Below are 16,994 nucleotides of genomic sequence, written 5' to 3'. Positions count from 1 at the left end.
AGCCTGCACTGCAGAAGCGGCTGGCAAATGTTTCCGGTAATAATTAACTGTTCCAATGAACCTGCGTAATTCCCTATATGTCTGAGGGCGTAGCATCTCGAGAACAGGCTTGATCTTGTCCTGTGGTGGTGTCAGACCGTCCGATGACACAACATAACTTAGGAATGTGACGGATGACTAGTGCAATTGAGTCTTTTTATTGTTCAGTTCAATACCAGCGGCTGCTAAAATATCCGTCACGACTTGAACACGCTCCTCACTCTGTTCTAAAGTAGAAGCAAAAACCAATATGTCGTCCATGTATACCAAACAAAAGTCTAGATGGGATAAAGTTTGATTGATGAAACGCTGCCACGTTGGGGGGCGTTTTTCAACCCAAACGGCATAAATTTGTATTGGAACAGCCCGAAGGGAGTGGTTATGACAGTCTTTTCAATGTCCTCCGGAGCCATAGGAATCTGATGAAATGCGTGCTTACAGTCCAAAACAGAGAAGTACTTTGCACCTGCGAGCGCATGATTGAAGTCTGCAATGTGAGGAACCGGATATTTATCAATGATGGTGCGGGCATTTAATCGCCTATAGTCTCCGACCATAAGCCAAGTACCGTCTTTCTTTTGGTCAAACAGGATAGGACTAGCCCAGGAACCGGAAGAAGGTTCAATTATTCCCTTTTGTAACAGATCATCCAATTGTTCTTTTGCAATTTTCATAAATTCCGGCTTGAGGCGGCGTGGGCTCGACCACACTTACTGTTATTGTCCGAAACGGAGTGCAACGTGGGATGGTGCCCGTTGTTTACATCGCAGGAGGTGGCACCGTAGCCTACCTGCGGTTGGAGTTTGGGTAAGAACACGGTGACTGGCATTTGCGAGCTTGCTCCCCGAATCTCGCGTGGAAGAAACAGTAAGGTTGGGCGGGCCTGTGCTCCTGGGGGTAGTTGCTAGGTGACGGAGTATGTGCCCCAAGTCTTCCACAGAGGCCGATGCACTGTCGTTGCGGGGAGTTGAAGGTGCAGGCAGGGCGGCTAGTTTAACAAATTTGTTATTGGCAGCATCAGACAAGGGCGTGGCGTCAGAACGCGTCTTAGTGCGGTCACGTCCAGAATGCAGTGCACGGAGCTCACGTTGCCTGGCGGAGTATGCTCTGTCGGCGGCGAGTAAACGTTCATTTACTGGCCTATCTTCATAAGCAGGGATTGCAGTCTGGACAGGCAAAGGCAGCTTTTCAGTCCAGATTTCTGCGAACGTGTCATCAGGCATATCTTGCTCATCGACGAGAAGACGGATGCACCGCCCCAGCTGGGACGGAGACCTGTCGCCGAGACGCTCTTCGTAGATGAGCTGTCGCACATTTTCTCTCCTGGTTTTTGAGACGCGCTCCAGTATCGTCTGTTTCGCCACAGCATACATCCCTGCTAGGGGGGGGGGGGGGGGTGCTTTGACCAGATCGTAAATTAAATCGACGCGGTCGTGAAGATGGTTCATGAGGCAGACGAAGCGTGCGTCGTCGTCCAATGCACAGACATTGAATGTTTGCTCAACCAGGTTAAACCAGAACTCCAGGTGAGCGGGTTTGAAGTCTGGTAATTTCGGCAGATTCGGCACTGCAGTCACTGCGGAGGTGCGTCTATTACTTCGGACGGAAGTAGAGCATGCAGAAGATTGCGAGTCCGAATTATTGGCGTCCCGTAATGCGGGAATCGCGAAATTCACTTGACGCCGGGGGGGGGGGGGGGGGGGGAGGCGGCGGCTGAGAAGCGACGGACGCTCGAACGGTGTGAGGATCGTAGTCAAAATGTGCATTCTCATTGACGTGGTAGCTCGGAGAGAAGCCACAAGTGCTTAAGTACGCCAGTGAATGTCCGTTATGCACACAGTATTCACTCGACCGTGAGTGGTGGGGCTGGTTGTAGATGTCGGAGTAATTACTGTCCAGCACAGAATTGTTGACCTGATTAGAAGCAACATAAGGATCACACACACGTCCACTAGGATGCACACTCGGTGTGATATTTGCTGTTTGGCGAGCATTGAACACCTGTTGACTAGCCAGCGCGGAAGTATACACACGTGGCGGGAGCTGAATCGAGTTTGAATTTACTACTGGATTTTCCAAAGTAGCAAAACCTCGCTCGACGCCACGAACTGTATTGAATTGTGTGTTCGACACAGGAGTAGAAATGTTCCGACCAACAGTCTGTGGAGAACACGTGGGAAGGTCCAGGCTAACAAAGCCAGAGTCCACAACCGTTGGCGGTTGGAAGAAACTGGCGGCACTCGATGAATTCCACTGCATGTTCTGGCTGAAGGATTCCGAAGATTCTTGCGGCATGTCAACTACGACGGCAGGAGTGCTGGGGAGATGTTGCTGGAATCCGCACGGCGGTGAATGCTGAAAGGCCATTGTCTGGAACTGAACAAAGGCCCTCGCAATCGCGGAGAAACCCGACCTGGTAGGCGCGTAAATAACCTTCGGGCGGTAAACAACTAGAATTCTCTCATATGCAGATTTATTCTCACTTAGCTTCTACACAGATACAAGTCCGGAGGCTAACTGCCATTAGCGTCGAACATCCTGCCCCAAAGCCCTCTCCTCAAAGATAGCACATTTACGCACAGAACAAATATCGATATTTATGGCGCTCTACGCCACAAGATCTGAGCCAGAATTGGTACAGTGAATATGTGACCTTAATTGTCCCATTATTTTTATGTCACAACATTGTCCTACAGGCGTGGGTGATTTTTGAAGAACATGTGACAGGTATCAGGTTATATCTTGACCTTGAATGTATCATACACAATTGCACATGAGTGACTTTGGGAAAGACCATTGTCAGGATTTTAACTGGTCCTGATATCCTACTGATATCACTTTGAAAACCTAAAAATTCATTAAGAAATTGAAAAATGGTAAGGCTACAGATTTTGATGATATGGGGAAGGAACAATATAAATATTTCAGTACCAAAACAAAATGTATTGCTTCATTAAGTTTTCCACTTTGATTTGATCCTGGATGATGAAATTACTCCTAATACATGTGACTCGCATCCTCTTTGAGACTGACTGTAATATGTAGAGGTCTCAATGAAATACAGCTTTAGGCCTCATTATATGATGCACAGATGGGTAAAGGTGCCAATGGGCTGTTGGTGTTGCAATGTGGGGAGGCTAACCAGCTGCTGCTAACACTGGTCCAAAAATGTTCACTTTTTCCTTTTACAGAAATGAAAGTAGCTGTAATTTATAGATTTATATGTGCTAAACAAGAATATCAAGGTTAAAATTGTCTCCTAGGATGATATTAAATAAGATGTTTATGTTGCACAGTCACACTTATGGGACATTATGAGAGCTAAATGCAAAGGCATTGTGTCAAGGGACACTCTGCCATAAGTGAGTGAGATGAGTGCTTCAGTACCATGTGGCAACGCTGCTTTACATCATGATTCATGTGTGCATCATGAAGTTGCATGAGAATTATCAAATATAGAAAACAAATGTGATTGTTATTGTCACTTGTCTTTTGCTGTTACCGGAACAAGTGCCATGGCAGTTAGCAGTGAATGTATGTGAGGTGAAGTGTTGCAATTGAAGAATTGTGTCATTGTGCACATTTATGCTTGCACAAAAATGCCCCGCACTTGCAGTAACAAACCAGGTAACTTTTGTTACATAAGTGCAGATGTTATTTGTGGTTCAAGAAGGTGAAAATTGACTGAAGCAGTGAAACAACCATATGCCTTGTGTTTCAGTGTTGAGTTGGAGGTCAAGATAAATTTTAGGCTCCATGCATGTATATACCTCATGTTCATCTGCACTGAATGCTTGGATGCACGGTAAAAACACCTCCATGAAGTTTGGTGTGCCTGCTATTAGGTGTGACCCCACTAACAATGCATTGGATTGCTATTTTTGTATGTATGACCCTTGAGGAAAAGAGTTAATACCAAGAGGAAGAGGAATTTTCCATTCCCTGATATCATATCTGCTATTTTTCTGTGGCTCTGTCAGTTCCTGTTCCCCCAGATGTAACACCCTCAAGTATTGATAGCAATGACACTGAACCAACACATACAACCAATAAAGTGCAGTTGTCCACCAGTGACACTGACGCTACATTTACACCAACTTTGACATCTGGAGAGCAAGACACAATCACACAGTGTGAACTCAGCTATGTGATTAAGAATTTAGTTCTACCGAAGTGTAAAGCTATACTTTTGGCCTCATGGCTGTAGCAGTGGAATCTCCTTGATGACACAATATGTGTATTTGTGTTTTGGAAGAGCCAGAAAAAAATTGAGTGTCATTTCAGTATGGAAGGTGCCATTACTTTGATGGTTTGTTGGACGACCTGAACATTACATACAAATCGGACAGGTGGAGTCTCTTTATAGATGGTTCAAAAACAAGCCTGAACATAGTACTGCTGCAATGTAGTAATGAAATGCCATCCATCCCTGTCATATATGCTGCCTTAGTTAAAGAAAATTATACCATGTTAAAATCTATTGAATACTTTGTTAATTACAGTAAGCATGAGTGGCTGGTACATGGAGATTTCAAACTCATTCAATGCAGTTGAATTTGTAAGAGGATTACATTCATTATTGTTGCAACCTGTGTGAGTGGGACAGTCACATAAGAGAAAAATGCTACCCACAGAGAAAATGGCCTCCACAAACAGCTCTGGGTGTAGAAATAGTGCCAAAGAACCTCTAGTTAAATTGTTCTCCCATCTTTGCACATTAAGTTGGGACTCATTACAGTTTTTGTTAAGGCTATGCACAGGAATGAAACAGCATTTCAGTATTTGTGTCAGGCGTTTCCATGACTCAGCACAGAGAAGATCATGTATGGGATATTCATTAGTCCACAGATATGTCAACTGTTGGAGGATATATACTTTGAGCCCACTGTAACTTCTGGTTAGCTGCACGTATGACATTATTTTCGTAATGTGACAACATTGCTCTTCGGAAACAGGAGAGGCAAAAATTACAGGTACCTTGTGGATGAACTCATTCATGCTTATAATGTCACTGGCTGCAACATGGCCCTGAAAATGCACTTCCTTGATGTGTGCATTTGGTTCAGATTGTGATGAGCATGGTGAATGGTTCCGCCAGAACATTTCTCTCGTGGAACAGCGGTACACTGGATGGTGCATGACTGCTATGTTGGCTCATTCCTGCTGGATGCTACAGAGAAATGCTCCAGACACCACTCACAAGAGGCAGGCAAAGAAATGGTGTGAATAAACTAGGCAAGTTCAATTAATGAATACATCCAATTGATTATGGTAATAATAAAATTGGTTCAAATGGCTCTGAGCACTATGGGACTTAACTTCTGAGGTCATCAGTCCCCTAGAACTCAGAACTAATTAAACCTAACTAACCTAAGGACAGCACACACATCCATGCCCATTGCAGGATTTGAACCTGCAGACTGTAGCGCCTAGAACCGCTCGGTCACCATGGCCGGCTGGTAATAATACACATGAAACATAAAGTCCCAACTTACTTGTAACTCTGAGCTAGGAGACAATTTTAATCATGATATTCATGTTCAGGTCATCAAAATCTACTTTGGTATCTGCAAAAAATCCACTGTGGACCAGTGTAATTTGTGGCAAACACACACATATGCCTACACTGGTATGATGACCACACAGGCAAAACAGATATTGCAGACAAATATGTACCGACATTACCTATCCATTTGGCCTCAACCTTTGTATGTGCATTATAAGTCTCGTAGTTGAAACTTCCTGGCAGATTAAAACTGTGTGCCAGGCCAAGACTCAAACTTGGGACCTTTGTCTTTCGCAGGCAAGTGCTCTACCAACTGAGCTACCCAAGCACGACTCACGCCCCATCCCCACAGCTTTACTTCTGCCAGTACCTCGCAGGAGAGCTTCTGTAAAGTTTGGAAAGTAGGAGGGATGGGACGTGAGTCATGCTTGGGTAGCTCAGTTGGTAGAGCACTTGCCCGCAAAAGGCAAAGGTCCCAAGTTCGAGTCTGGGCCCGGCATACAGTTTTAATCTGCCAGGAAGTTTCATATCAGTGCACACTCCCCTGCAGAGTGAAAATCTAATTCCAGTCTCATAGTCATTAGCAATTCTAGTATGATAGTCTTTTGTCACTCAAGAATGTTCAGTTGATGTGTGAAAAGACATTTTCATGTCAAAAGTAGTGAAAATAAGTGACAGAAAATCTACTGTGAACAAATAACTGAGTAGTATAGTTTACAATGATTATTGATTCCAAGCAAAACTGCAGCTCATATCAATCAGTATGCACCATTGTTAAAAACAATGACAGTTTGGAATCACAAATTACTAGTTTTACATAAAACTATAAATTGGTGTAACATGGAAAAACATTTAACTGAGACATTGATTCAGGTGTCACTATGAAGAGCTTTCAGAATAATACAAGGACCCAAAGTGGGACTATAAAAATATTCGCCAAAATATGAGTGAAAATTGGTATTAAACCAAAAATTATAAAAAATGAAAGATGTCATCTCATATGATTTGTAAATATGCTCAGAATTATAGCAAACACACATCAGAGGAAAGCTTGTGTCAAAAAAATCAAAAAAGCCTAACAAGTACAGTCACAAGCAAATGCAAGAGCTATGGCAGCACTGAAAAGGAAATGGAAAAACATCGCAAATCGATCATGTAGTCAGTCCATCAGGCATAAGGTGGTCAGCAACAGTCCTCACTTGTTGTTTATCTATTCTGTAACCATTATACTACACTATATAACCATTATATTCAAGGAATGGATAATTAAATTATATATTAATACAAAACACTTGTTATGATTTTATCCTGACATTTTTATGAAAAATTTATCATGCAGACTCAAACTGCACACACAGAATTTTTTTTAAAATCCTGGGTCTGGAAGAAAGGAAGCATGTTTTCCACACCCAGTATACACATTTACCTTAGCTGTTCATTTAATCGTCAGAGAAAATAGAGAACACCCAATCAGAATAGCTGATACAGGATAATGTTTACATACGTACAAATATGCAACCATTTCAGATGATTTATCACCATGATGACACAGCAATTCACCTTAGAGTATGTTACCCTACTGTTGAATGAGTAATACACATTACCAGAAAGCCATGAATGTGTTGTCTTAAACAGACTAGAATGGTTTACTGTTATTTCAACTGCTGGCTCCACTGAATTAACTGAATATGGTAGATAATATTTCGTGACATTGTGAATCTGGTGCTTAACTTATAAGGTACCAGTATGAAAAGTTCAAAATACAGGTAATTTTTTCCTTTTGGGTCACACTCCCAGAGCTACAGACTGTTTTTCTCTTGTGGCATATATGACTACTCATAAGTACCCTGGCAACCTTGATTCTTTATCTTGTGGAAGTAGGCATAGTTGGATGCTACAGACTTATTTTGCAAAATTTAATTTACTGGCCTATAGGAATGAATAGGCAGAAGAGTAATTTGTCGCAATCAGTTTCTGATTTTAACAATGGAATGATCTGTGGGTCTGAGGATGGTACTGAAGCAGGATGTCTCCATTTGTATACAGCCATTAATGATGGAACCCCACTTTTATCAGCTGTTCTGGACTTGATGTGAAGGTGTCTATGGCACCATGAGAACTTTTCTTATGTATATGGTGAAAGAGTTAGTTGAGTTTAAATCAGAATGCAGTACATTATAGAAACCCACACTGCTAGCCATGCAGTCTAACATAACACACTGCTTCCCAAGTGGGAAGGTGTGCCGGTCCACAGCATGAATCCGCCCGGCAGATTAGTGTCGAGGTCCAGTGAGCCGGCCAGCCTGTGGATGGTTTTTAAGACGGTTTTCTATCTACCTCGGCAAATGCAGGCTAATTCCCCTTATTCCACCTCATTTACACTATGTTGGCAATTGCTGTGCAACCACTGTCTCCACGTATGCGTACACAACAATTACTCTACCATGCAAACATTTGGGGTTACATGCGTCTGGTATGAGACATTCCCAGGGAGGTCCACTGGGGGTCGAACCACACAATAACCATGGGTTTTGTGTGGGGCAGTGGTGAGGTGGGTGGGTGGACTGCTGTGGCCTATTGTGGGGTTGTGAACCACTGGAGGCTACAGCGGGATGAAGACTCTTCTTCGTTTCTATGTACTCGGTTCAATACATACATACATACATACATACATACATACATACATTATAGAATAGTCCTTTTGATGGAATAGGAGGCTAGAATATCACAAAGTCCAGTGGGTGTAGCAAGATTCCAGACAAACTGTAGGTTCAGAGACAAATAATTAAAATGCATAGATCTTAAAATAGTTCAGTGACCACTGACAACTAGTGGAAATGACGAGTCAGTTGCTTTCTCTTGTCAAGGATAGAAGAGAGGTCCTAGTGGCCAAATGGATGCAGGACATGGTAATTAATTCAGGCAGAACCATAAACTGGGCCAACTTTAGCTCATTATTTCCGGTTTTTCAAGATTAAAGTTTATGATGTCCTGCATTTTTGTTTACAAAAATGAAAAAATAAATGTGTGATAAAAATTACAATTTTATAAATACATTTTGAAATAGAGTGCAAAATTAATCAATATTGCTTGGAAAAAAATTTTTTTTCCTAAATTGGCTAATGCTGCTAATAATTATCAGCCAGTATCCTTGCTTACAGCATTTTCAAAAATCTTCGAGAAAGTAATGTACACAAGAGTGGTTAGCCATTTCAACAGTAATGGGATACTTAGTAAATCACAGTTCAGATTTCAAAAATGCTGTTCCACTGAGACAGCAATAGACAATTTCACTGTCCACATAATAGAATCTTTAAATAGTAAAATGTCACCAATAGGAATTTTCTGTGATTTGTCCAAAGCATTTGACTGTGTGAACCTTGACATTATGTTACAGAAATTACAGTTCTATGGTATAAATGGAATAGCATATGAGTGGTTTAAGTCATACCTACAGAACAGGAAGCAAAAAGTTTCCATATGGGTCAAGTGATTTAAAAAAGTTTGCCACTTCATCTAACTGGGGTGAAATTACATTAGGTGTTCCACAGGGTTCAATCATGGGTCCCATTCTGTTCTTGATATATGTGAACGAACTCCATTCCTATCTGAAACAGGAAGCTGAACTGACACTGATTGCTGATGATACAAGCATCATTATTAATCTGGTAAAAGAAACTCCAATTGAAAATGATACAAATAAGGTCTTTGGAAAAGACTAAGTTTTTGGGTGTACACATAGATGAGAATCTTAATTTGAAAGTTCATATTTTGGGTCTTCTAAAGCAACTAGGTTCAGCAACTTTTGCAATCAGAATAACTGCCAGTTTTGAGGATATAGAAATTAGTAAGCTAGCATACTTTACATACTTTCACTCTCTGATGTCATACGGAATAATATTTTGGGGTAACTCAACATTTAGAGAAAAAGTATTCACTGCTCAAAAGAAAGTGGTTAGAATAATGCGTGGGGTTCATAGTCGCACATCTCGTAGGCATCTTTTTTAAAAATTGGGAATTCTTACAACAGCCTCACACTACATTTACTCACTAATGAAATTTGTTCTGAACAACATGGACCAGTTTAAAAACAACAGTGACATTCATGATTATAATACCAGAAAAAAGAAAGACATACACTATCTTGAAAATTTCTTGGGTATTCAGCCAGATAGCGTCATCTAAAAGGTGTGATATTTTGGCAAGCCGACTTCTTGCCATCTTCAGGCGTTCAGACAACAGAACTTTTGAAGACAAAAATTTAAAAATCGAGTTTTTGACAGTTCTTCATGTACAAGTCCCCTTAAGTCTATAAGTATCAAAATATGTGTTACCTATGTATAATGCTTTCACTAGAGCCACTGAAGAAGCTAAAAAATATTAACTGCATCAGGTGAATGAGATTTTTAATTTGCAGTACACTTAAGAATGAAAATCAGTAGTAATTGTGACAGCTATTGATTTATGAAGCTCAGCTAGCATTCAGTGCATCTGAGTATTATTAGTAACTATGATTACACTTATACCTAGTTACAGGAATGAGAGAAAGAGTCATCAGCTTTAACTTTTGGTATTTTGGCCTGGGTTAGCTCAATGGCCACATCTCTGAAACATGAGCTGCGCTCCCATTCAAGAAATCCATAGACAATGGAAATATATCCTTCCTATGACTAATACAGATGGCAACATTATATTTATGGCAACTCTGCAGTCCTAGGATGACACCATAGAATGGCACAAAGTTATCTTGCTAAATTCACTTGATATGTTCTTATGATTTCCATTAAATAAACTGAATGACATCCACTTAACATGAATGACATGTAGTTATCAAATTAATGGACTTGAGCCCACGAAAATAGTTCCATGCATAAAGTACATCTATTCCCGCCCTTTAAGTATTAATTATCTAATGTAGCCATCACTATGGCAGTGTCAGAGAAGAGAACAGAGTCATGGCTCACTATCCCAGTGGCCATGTGGCTGCTGTCTGAAACAAAGGCTTAATTAGTTGCTGGTTCCAATCTGGCTGGAGAACTAGTATACTGTGTCTCCATTTTGCTATTTCTTTAAGGGGACTGGTTCATGAAGAGGGAAGACAAGGGGAAATCTTGAAAAACTTGTCAGTTTTCGAAATATGTAGCTCAAAGAATAAGAGTTTAAGCCAGTGCAATGCTTACCAACTTTTAACAGATCTTGTGGGAATAATTTGATGTATGAACCACAGATTTTGGTCTCATAACTTTTTCTGAATTACATGAAATGTATTCGCAGTTGATAATAGGGACAACCATCAGCTGTATAACAGAGTGAGAACAATGAAAATTTCTGCCGGACTGGGACTCAAACATGGGTTCCCGCTTATCACGAATGGTCGCCTTACCATTAGGCTGTGGCGTCGATGACGTTGCACCAATAATCACACGCCTTTAGCAGTAGATTGTGGCGCCGATGAAATCAACACCAACATCGATATGCATCCACCTTAGGACTCTAAGCATTATCTTTGGCTCTTCCGCCATGTTCAGATCAGTTCTTTGTGATCCTTGTATGTCTTACGTTTAATAAACGAACTACTGCTAAATGGGTGTAGTTTGGTGTACCCATCCTGGACACTCCCATCACTGGTGACCCCGAGTTGTAACGTCTTCCATTTTCGCCGTTTTACTGTGTCCACGACCTCCGCGTCTGATATTTTCGCATGTATTACATCGACACAGCATTTGAACAATGACTTTGGCCCAGCGCCTAACGCCAAATTTTGTGATCGACATGCATCGTGTTGCGGGAGATGTACACCTGCCATGACTGCAACACAATGCCTCACTCGGTGATTCCGCCGATTTCGCCAGACTTTTCGAGCCTGCAACAATAAGTGAGGTTAGGATGGCACATGACTCCAGCTATCAAATGCCTTTGTTCCCGCCACATGTGCCCTCCCTCATCGACTGTGCAGTTACCTCTTACGGATCTCCGTGCAGTGCGGGACCAGTGTTGATTTCTGCAAATGCTTTGTCGGGCAACCTACTACCGCCAGGACAACGGTTTGCCATGCCGAAATCCGTGCAGTACCACACGGATACCTGCCACGTGACTGGAACTGCTTCGTTCACAGGTCAACCTCCTCAGCATCCGACCACACCTGTGCCTGCCTCGGTTCAGCATCAGCACATGCCTTCCTACTTCGATACCTTGGCCTGCAACAGGAACAATAACTTGTTATCTGTGCCTGATCTCCACCCCCGTCCCACTGCTATGCCTCAGTGTCTTGTGCCACGACATTCACCTTATCCGCACACTGTTTTGAGTGGAGTGACTATGAACAGTGAATATTCACACATTCCATCCCACGTTCGACATCATTTCCCACACTGTGCTTCTGGACAGCCCACACCTCCACAGCCTCCCTGCAACACAGGTGGCCCCGGCTCTGATCATACGTCGAGCTTCCCACGGACTAACACGCGTTCTCAAACTTTGAACTTTTTCTCACCTGTCGCCCCTGCGCCGGCTCCAGTCGAGCTTCTGCTACCGCTCTCGGCAAATCTCAGTGGTTCATCCGTGTCAGTCTTCAATGACGCATCAGTCAGAACACGCCCGCAACATGTTGAGCTTCCGCAACCGCAATCGACAAATTACGGTGTCTCACCCGCGTCGACCTTGCGTGTCGCGACGGGTCGCGCTCGACCACAACGTGTCACCTTCACGCTGCCACCCAAACAGCCATCGTTGCCACATCCCCTGGAGGCACACTCTCCTGGAACACTACAGCAACAACAGCTCGATTCAGGCAGTGCCCCGACGAACTCAACTCAACTTGTTCTTCCGAACATTCTACAATGCTTACCGACACTGCCGCCGTTTAATCCCGACAGAGCAACAACCTGGTTCAAAATTGTGTACAAAGTGTTTGACCATTACAAACTCGACGAGTCAACCAGGTTTCTGGGCCTCATCACCCACCTGCACGACCAGGAGGACTCGATCGCTGACCTGGTCGACAACCCGGACTCATCTACCCGGTACACTCTAGCCAAAAAGACAGTTCTACGTCGGCTTGCACGCTCAACTGAGGCACAATATGGGAAGCGCTCCACGTCAAGCAACTAGGCGATGACAAACCTTCCCAGCTCTGGAGACGGCTACGTGCCCTGGTCAGCGCCGATCTACTCTCTGACACAGCTCTCCTTGCCATCTGGTCAGATATTACTTTATTACTAGATCTGTGTCGTTTACCAGTCATGACTGGACAAACTGCGTCAAGATTAATTACATAAATACATTTAAAAAAATATTCACAAAATTTAGACATTTATACTTAATAGAAACAATATTTGTTTGTCCATTCACTTTGGTCACTATTAAAGAATTGACCAGTGGAGTACAATGGGCGTTCATTCAGGTCCTGTGCTACTCTCCTTCTAAATGTTTCTAGCGGCAGGGATTGCACTTCTTGAGGCAGTGAGTTGAACATCTTTAGGGCAACCACTGGAAAGCTGTCTCGCGTTCCCGTCAGTCGACACCTGGGTATTTCGATCCTCCTCTTGTTATGGGTATTGTGATTGTGTATATCTTGCCTCATGCTGAAGACTCCTTGGTTTTCTCTCACGCTGATGAGACATAAAAACACATACTGGCTGAAGACTGTCATAATTCCTAACTGCTTGAATATAGGCCTGCAGTGCTCCTGTCTTTTGCTTGATGTGATTATTCTGGGAGCTTTTTTCTATAGAATTAGCACATCCTTACAACCTACAGAATGTCCCCATAACAGTAGGCCGTAATTGATGTGGCTATGGAATAGGGCATAATATACTGTTCCAGCTTTTGTTCTTGTGATGTTGCTCCATGAATTGATACCACTTGTCTCCAGTTTTCCAGGTAAGACTGATAAGTTGCCAGAACAACACCTCTGACACCGTAACACTTCAATAGTATCTTGTGGGAAATGCAGTCAAATGCCTTGCTAAGATGACAGAGTGTCAGTGCCACAATTCCTCTGTCTTCGAATCCTTGTCTTATTTTTCTGGTTAAGTCAAGTGTTGCCATAAACGTTGACTTTCCCTTGCAAAAACCATGCTGTGTGTCCTGGAAGAGTTTATTTACTTCAAAATAATTCTGTAACTGGAGTTTCATAACAGACTCCATAACTGTAGCTAGAATAGGAGTGATAGAAATTGGTCTGTAGCTGGACACTTCACACGGGTCACCTTTTTTGTAGGTTGGTACTGTCCGTGCTAGTTTAAGAAATTTTGGGAAGAAACCAGACGATAAGCATTTGTTGATTGCTATAGATGATGGTTGAGCAAGCTCTAGAATAATTTTCTTCAGCATTGTGCAAGACATACAATAGATATCTTCGCTCTCTGAGTTCTTGTATGACTGAACTATTTTTACAATATCCTTAGGGTGCACTTCCTTCCAGTTTTCAAAAGTGCTACCGGTTATGTTTCTCATGTGACTTGTGGGGACTAAGCCTGAGTCAGGTATTTCATTAATAGTATCTTTCACTATCCTAACAAAGTACTGATTGAAGGCGTCAGGGCTACCGGAATTTAAGGCTGAGGTGGGCTTTTTTCTGCACTCGTTTACCAGATTCCAAGCTGCTTTGCATGGATTGTGAGCCTCTTTAATTAACCTGTCATTGTATCTCTTTTTTGCCTGCTCCACTTGCTTTCTGTAAATTCGTTTGGCTCTTACATAGTTACAATGAAGCAGGTCTCTAGATGGGAGATCTCTAGCTGCTATCATACAGTCCCTGAAAAAAAAAATTAGCTCAATGCATTTTAATTTGTTTAGCTCAGGGGTAAACCACATCTTCCCTGTAGTACGTTTGTCCCTTCCTTTAGCTTTGCCTGTAGGATGCTTCTTGTGGATTTCTGGAAATAAATCATCAAATTTAGGTTTTAATGATTGGAACAGACATTCGAATGAGGCACTGGCCACCATTTCTGCATTTTTTGCTGCCAGTTTACACTTGACAGGGCTATTTTAAGGTCATTTAGTCTTTCTTCTTTTATGATCCTTTTACTAAATGTGTAACTGGAGTGCCATGATCTTGGTTGCAGTTGACTCAAGCATTTCATACTTATTTACATTACTAATGCACTATGGTCAGCAATCATTGGTTCAACTACACTGACATTATAGTCCCAGATATTGAGGTTTGTGACAACTGTGTCTCGGCAGGCATCACATCTTGTTGGCAGTCGGTTTGCAACAAACAGCCCACAGCTATTTATCAAAGTTATGAAGACTCTCTCTTTAGTGCTTCCATAAGCCTATTTCTTTTACACTAAGAGTCATGCTTGCATATACAGATACACCAACGTGAATTGTAGTAGTTCGATACCATGACTTTACCCTGTCCAAATATTCAATGGCTCTGTAATAGTCACCTTCTGCTTCATCTAACCAGTGTTCACAGATACGTAAAACATCCGGTTTGACTTCTTCTACAAAGAATGATAGAAGGTCCACCTTGGTTCTTAAACACTGTATATTAACAACTGCTGTAACTATGGGCATATAACCATCATCTCTACTGTTACTTCTGTGAGATATTATGGGGCCTTGGGTTTTTATTTCAGGCGCTATTTTACTGGGGCACTGGTCAATCTCCGGAATAAAAAACGCCTGATAAAGTAACTCCTCACATCCGCTTTGCTCTGGCTCAGAGGTCTCCCGAACTTGTCGAGCAAAGAATGACAATTGCTGACAAGCTACACAATGCATCACTGCTCTATTTCGCCAGTCACTGCCTACCTGACAAGTCTCAGGTTCAGGCTCATTGCCCTGCGGCCGGACACACCCGGGGCCGCACTGTGCATTCCGCTCGCTCCGGGAAGCAGTAAACAAGCTACTAAGACATCTGCGGCTAAGCCCACGGTCACGCCCCCTCCTGCAACCGAGACTGCTGCAGGAAATGCAACCGCACTACCCGTACTGTTACTTCCACATATGGTTTGCTGAGGCGGCACTGAACTGCAGACCACCCTGCTACTTCCCAAACGCCAATCAAAGGCAGGTCCGGGTGCCCCTTCCTGCGCACAACATGACAGGCACACCCCAGTCCTCCATTCTGTCCGGAAACGACCGGATAATTGCGGACGACTTTACATTAAAGTCAATTCGTCGGGATACCTTTTCCTAGTGGACACAGGCGCCGATGTTTCGCTGCTGCCTACGTCCTAGGCATCGTCGAACATACGCCCTCATCATACTTCACTGCAAGCCGTGAATTCAGCTAAACTACAATGCTCGGGTTCAACTTCCCACGTCGTCTCACTCTCCGCAAACTGCAAACTCGAGTGGAATTTTATAGTATGCGAAAGTGACGAACTAATACTAGGCATTGACTTCCTGCGACACCACAAACTTTCACCGGACCTGGTGCAAAACACCGTGTTTCATCATCCGTCCAAGACTCACTTCCCCTGTGCTCCGTCGAGCAAACCCTCCCTGACACATCGGTCCGGGCTCATCTCATCCGTACATGCTCATCTCTGTCGACGACATTACAGGAAAGCATGCACAAGTGCCTTGTCAAGCTTGAACACGTCGCTCGCCTACGCAAGAAAAACCACGAGCACTCCCTCCGGCTCCACGAAACACAGCTCCAGCTCCCTGTTACAGCAAAGGAATTACAGACACTACAGCAAGGACAAAGCAAGGTCAGTAAGTGCGCCGAATTTGCTTGCAGTCCCAGCAATCGAGCCTCCATGTGTTTACCTTCCGCTACCCCTCGCAACTGTGCTATCAAGACTGCCATAACCTGTACTGACAGTTCGGCAGGGCTACACCCTCCTAACACGGTGCGACGGGCGTCAAGTGTTCCTGAACTGACGGCTCCTACCCCGACCCTCGCGGACAACACTTCAAACTATGCAACTTCGGCTCCTGCGCGCCGCCGTGCGACCGCCACTGACAACACAAACAGTGCATTCGCGCCTAGCATTTCGCCCACGACCGTTCTGCCACAGGCCGCGCCCTCGGACAGTGGACTCACTAACGGCTCACGAGATCTACAGACCTCACCCGACCACGGTGCCACTGCTTTGGGCCGTCAGCCATCTTGTCGTTTTGACTCCTGGGACACTTTGCTGCCTCGGCTCCCGTCAGATCCGCCGAGTGGCTCCGAACACCATGACCACGCCTCGCCTGCCGCACCCACCACACTTTGTAAACAAACCGCCTTCCGTGCCTAGGGCAACATTTCCGTCGTCACCAACGGCACGGTTCACAGGCTTCGCCTCACGCCAGGTCCCCCGATCTCCAGTAAACCACGTCGACTTTGTCCCGAGAGCCTCTCCGACCTTAAAAATCAGAATTCTGAACTACTGAGCTCTGGCGTCATTGAACCCTCTGCCAGAATCTGGCCTATGCCCAGACATATGACACCCAAGAAAGACGGGTCCTGGCGCATGTGCGGAGACTACCGTCGACTAAA

The sequence above is a fragment of the Schistocerca nitens genome, chromosome 3 (assembly GCF_023898315.1).
Source record: "Schistocerca nitens isolate TAMUIC-IGC-003100 chromosome 3, iqSchNite1.1, whole genome shotgun sequence".
Lineage (NCBI taxonomy): Eukaryota > Metazoa > Arthropoda > Insecta > Orthoptera > Acrididae > Schistocerca > Schistocerca nitens.
The sequence above is the reverse complement of the archived record's forward strand: the minus strand, read 5'-3'. Positions refer to the sequence as shown.